Source organism: Cornus florida, unplaced genomic scaffold (genome assembly GCF_030987335.1).
Source record: "Cornus florida cultivar Cherokee Brave unplaced genomic scaffold, ASM3098733v1 CherokeeBrave_3.0.0_Hap2_Chr07, whole genome shotgun sequence".
Lineage (NCBI taxonomy): Eukaryota > Viridiplantae > Streptophyta > Magnoliopsida > Cornales > Cornaceae > Cornus > Cornus florida.
This window is the reverse complement of record NW_026775577.1, coordinates 60488411-60493865: the sequence shown is the minus strand read 5'-3', so window position 1 is coordinate 60493865 and position 5455 is coordinate 60488411. Positions and strand designations below refer to the sequence as shown.

At 32.2% G+C, this 5455-nt stretch overlaps 1 long non-coding RNA gene across 5 annotated transcripts; it reads left to right on the top strand.

Moving 5' to 3' along the window:
- The first annotated feature begins 1722 nt into the window (after positions 1 to 1722).
- Positions 1723 to 5138, top strand: LOC132267251 (uncharacterized). 5 transcript variants are annotated; one of them, XR_009468950.1, is made up of 4 exons: positions 1723 to 2128; positions 4242 to 4334; positions 4504 to 4690; positions 4776 to 5138. It is a non-coding gene; the product is annotated as an uncharacterized LOC132267251 (long non-coding RNA). The 5 variants fall into 5 exon arrangements; XR_009468949.1 differs by having other exon boundaries at positions 1728 to 2128; positions 4251 to 4334; XR_009468947.1 differs by having other exon boundaries at positions 1740 to 2128; positions 4520 to 4690.
- Positions 5139 to 5455: the final 317 nt, after the last annotated feature.

The window sequence follows — 5455 nt, the reverse complement described above, 5'->3', positions numbered from 1 at the left end:
AATTTCTCTAGAAATCAAAGTTGTCCAAAAACTCTCAAAATAATATATGTGAATGTCCATTCCATGATGATTGCAAATATCACATCAATTTCGCAAAGTGAGCAAGATATAAACATGTGGAATTTAATTAACATAGAAATAATAAAATTACTAATTTTCAATAGTTACCCAAAAATTCTTAAAATAATATATATGAAAGTCCAGTCCATAATGATTGCATATATCAAATCAAAAGTGCAAAATGAGCAAGATATCTTCATGTATAATTTAACTAATTTAAAATTAATTAAATTTCTAGATTTCAAAGGTTATTCAAATGATCCCAAATTAATATATATCAAGGATTAAGTCATGACCATGCCATATATCAAGTCTAAAATGAAATACAAGCAAGGTACAATTAAGTAGAATTTAAATCAAATTAAATTTATTAAATCTCTAGATTTGAAAACTCCTTTAAATCATCCCAAATTAACATATAACAAAGATCAAGTCATAGGCATGCCATATATCAAGTCTAAAATGAGTTATATGTAAGTTACAGCAAATCATTAATTTCTCAAATTAACATAAGACATGCATACAACTTATATTTCACTACAAAAGCAAGTAAAATCACTAAAAAAATAAACTATAACACCTCCTACCTTACTAGAGAAGTGTCTCTCTAGAAACCAAGAAAAATTAGCACAAAATGGTAAACCCTTTAAGGGTTATGTAGAGGAGGATGAGGGGAACAAAAAGTATTCTAAGCTTTATGGTCTAAGGTGGATGGAAGGGCCTCAAAAATGAAGTCAAAGCCTTGAGTCAAGCATTTCCTTTCATGGAGGCTAGGTTAGGGTTTGAGAACAAAGTGGTGGGGAAGATGAATTAAAATGTGGTGAGTGGAGGATTTAGCATTCCTCTACTCACTATGTGAGTCTACACTATGGTGTTCACACATACATAGTGTAAGACCTAAAATGAACCTTACACTTGTCATTAATCTAAAACTCCTTCCTACACTAAATCCCTAACCTACACTTGTCAACCATCTAACCCAAAAAGTGGTCCAATCCGAGGCCAACAAATGGGTGAATCTCCATCCTCCATGTGTCAAGATATTAAGCTTCCAAGTGGTCCCACCAAAATGTCAACAAGTGGTTCCATGGGAGTGTGACACTTGTCACACTTTCCAAAAATTGCAAAAAGATCCTTTTCCAAAATATATTCTAAATTAAATTACAAAATGATCCATAAAATGAAAAATAATTACTTTATTTAGTTATACTAAAACCCCACAAGTTAAGAATATTACAAAAAAGTTATGCGTCCATACCCTTTACACTACAACATATTAGGGTTTCACCAGCGCTTTTAAAAAAAGCGCTAGTGTTGAATAATAATTACCAGCGCTTCTAGAAAAGCGCTGGTGTTGAGTATTAATTACCAGCGTTTTTTCAAAAAGCGCTGGTATAGGGGTAATAGTACCAGCGCTTAAGAAAGAAGCGCTGGTATTGGGGTAACGTACCAACGCTTAAAAGAAAAACGATGGTATTATAGTAATAGTAATAGTACCAACACTTTAATAGGAGCGCTGGTATTGGAGTAATAGTACCGCGTTTTACTTTTAAGCGCTAGTATTGGACTACTAGTACCAGCGCTTAGAAGAGAAGCGTTGGTATTGGCCTTTCCTCCAATTTTTTCCCTCCCCTTCCCTCCACTTTTTCCCTCCCCTTATTTATATATATTTCGTGCCTGAACTACGTCGTTTTTTGGGCCCACTATTACAGATTATTCCACTTTCCCTTTTCATTCAATTTCATTTTGGCTGCTTCATCTGCTGCCCTCTCTGCTCTATCTCTATCTCGATCTCTCAGCTGCAAGACACTGCTCTTTCTCGATCCATTTAGCAAGACCTTGATTGATGTTTGCCCCCATCATCATCTGATAAAGCCCTTTGACACACACACAATCAGACTATCAAACATAAACCCTAGCGCACACAATCAGACGATTCTTGACCAAGGAGAAAGACCGTGTCTCGCCGCCGATTCTCCTCTTCCGGTTTTCTTCTCCGGCCGATTCTCTGGCCGAAGTTCGGTCTCTCCCTCTCGGATTCTCCTCTTTTTCCTCTCTTCTCCCTCGGGTAATTTGTCTCCCTCTTCTCATCCTATAATATCTATATATATATATGAGTTCATGTTTAAAATTCAAAAATTGAAGGAGGTTTTGATACATGTTGATTTGGGGATTTTGGATTTCCATGAGGAAATTTGGGATTTCATTGTGACGTAGGTCTATATATGGCTTTGTGTTCAATTCTTTTGGAAAAATTGTGACTATGCTTGCATGTATTTCGAATTCAAATTTATTTTGGGGCTGTGACTGTGATAACTGTAATGCCAATATATGTTTGTTTTGTATGTTGAGATTTTGAAAACCCTGTTTTGATATGCATATATGGTCTGTATTTCCAATTTTCATTGGGGCTGTGAATCTGTGAATCCAATTTTCATTGGGGCGTGCAACTCTATGATATGCATATATGCTCCTGGAGATGTTTGATGGATGATCACTATTGTCTTTTTTAATTATTTGAAACAATTTTATGCTCAAATCTTAAGTTTAGGAGTTCATTACTGCCTTATGTTTTCCAACACTAAATTAAACACATTCATTTACTTCTCTTGATAAGTATATGGACTAAAAAGTAAAAGAAGTCTTGAAATTGTTTCGAAAGCCAATCTCATCTTCCATGTTTTATTACTTCACCGTGGAGAAAGATAAATGAGTGAAATAAATTCATATAAATAGTTGGCTACCAACCTAGTTCAAGTGGCTAGCTAGAGTTTGTTGACCATCTTCCCCGGACTTATAATGCTGTAATTATATATATATATAAGTATATTATTAGAGGGAGAAAAACTTAATTATATTGATAATAATGGATGTGCGCATGCCATGTTTGATCTGAGTCCTGGTTTTTTTGACTTGGAATATTAATTTCATGGTTACAATATTCTTTCTTAGACATTGAAAAACAGTGGGCTGCAGGATGGGACAAAAATTTGGCACATAATTCTAATGTATGGGAGTACATCCATACATACATGTATAGGAGTTAGGACCACGTTTTAAGTTAATTTTGAAAAACAAAACATCATCGTTTTGTCATGGATGAGATACATATACTTGGCTTTTTTCTTCCTATATTTATTTATTTATTTTTTTTTTTATGATTTAACTCTGTGCCTGTCAGAGTTTGACTAAGTTAATTTTGAGAAAAGGTGCACGTTTTGTTTTTCTTAGAGGGAGTTAAAATCATGAAACTTCCTTAATGTTTATAAATACGTAGGCGATTTTGGCGATTGTCTAAGACTTCAGTGAATAGAAAAGTTTCAAAATTTGAGAAAAGGTGCACGTTTTGTTTTGACTTTATGTTTAGAACACCAAGATCGACCAAAATGATTTTATGTATTTTAGTGCTCTGTTTCTACAGACCACTCAATAAAATTTTACTACAACTATTTATATACAGTGGTGATATGAATCTTGCTTTTTTAACATATATTTTTGAGGGTCCTTTTTTTTTTTTTTTGGGGGGGGGTAATTGTCACAATCTACCAGTTGTTGTCAGAGAATATTAATGTAGAGTGTAAAGGAGTGCTAGTTGTAGCTCGCCACTTTTCTGCTTTTATGAAAATTAAAAATATTAATTTTTAAAACAAAATTATCTTTTAATCTTTTCTTATTTCTTCCTTTTATTTTCATCTTCTCAATTATATCCATTATATCAATAACATTCTAGATTGTCAAAAAAATAAAATAAAAACATACGAGAATATATATAGTTAAAATATAATTTTTAAAAAGGAAATAAAATAATCACTTCTCATAATGTTACTCGTTTTGACAAATATAAAAAGAAAGAAAATAATATATTTCCATATGTTTTTTTGGCAAGATAAGAAAAGGTTAAAAGATAATGTTGTGTTAAATTTTTATATTTTTAATTCTTATAGAGACATGAAACGTCTTATAAATGAACCTAAAATTATAAAAATTGTGATTAATAAAAAGCGCGATTGTGGGCATTTAATATAATCCTATCAGATTTCTTTAATTCTCTTTTAACAATTTGCTTTTCTTATAATAAAGGGAAGTTAATATGATACTATCAGATTTCAATTTCAAATCTCATCTTTATTAGATTGAGATGTGACCACGTAATAGTGATAAATCAAGTGATTTCCATTTAGTTTTGACAGGTTTGTAAGACTGGTTCAACAAACAAATGTCATGAATGTTTACAGCAGAAGACTACAGATTCAGAATATATTAAAAAAGTGCAGGTACCCTGTCCGTTTTGAGTTGGAGATTTATGGTGGAATAAAGTGTGTGTGTGTATATATATATATTTCTATATATATGTATGCATATGTACATATGCTTGCTTGGCTTCGGGCCTACACCAAGCGATGTTTGGGGGCCCTCTCCTAATAAAGCTGAATTGATTAATAGTGCTAAAAAATCTAAGGAGGAGGCACGTGCTACACGTGTAGAGTTGCAGGAGACGATTTCAAAAATGCAAGCCGACTATGACAACAAGTTGGAAAATTTACGAGCCAACTACGACGACAAGTTGGAAAATTTATAACAACAGATGGCTATGCTAATGCAGATGCAACAACAAAATTATAGTGGACAGGTATATTTATTATTAGTTTTACTCTTTACTAAATATATGTTTACTTATGCCAAGATTTCTTGTATTATGTTTTGTTATTTTGAAGGATTCTGATTCTTTAAATGCTCCTTCTAGAGTATTCCCAAATCCATTTTCTAGTCGTGATGCCAATTCAGTTAAGGTTATGAACTTTTAATTTCTCTTATATATATATGTTAAATTTTCATTTATTATAATGTGCGCTTAATGAATTTATAAAAAATGTAAGGTAATTCAAATCAAATGGGCAAGAAGATTTGTTGAAGTTGAAGTTGAAGATGGGGTCGTGGCTGTGCTTTTTGAATTTCCTTCGCCTTGGATGGGTTCTTTTTGAAAAAGTTGTACTACATTTGTTAAAAATTCTTAATTCTTTTTGTGTGACATTTAGTACCCTTATCTAGACAATTTGGATGGTATTTTCATATTGGCAGGTTAACTTGTCGTTGTATTAGTATACATTTTTTACTAGCTTAACTTGTGGTGGTATTAGTAGTCAATTTCGATGGTATTTTTCATATTGGTAGGGTTAACTTGTGGTTGTTTGTAAAAACAATTTGGATGGTATTTTTATATTGACTTGTGTTAGGATGCATTTAGTAGCTGTGAAGAAATTTTTTTCCAAAAACAATAATGGGAAAAAAAAAAAAATGTAAATAATTTTACTAACGCTCTTTTAAGAAGCGCTGGCATAGGAAAAAAAAAAAAAAAAAAAAAAAATTTCAAATAACCTTTTATCAGCGCTTTCCC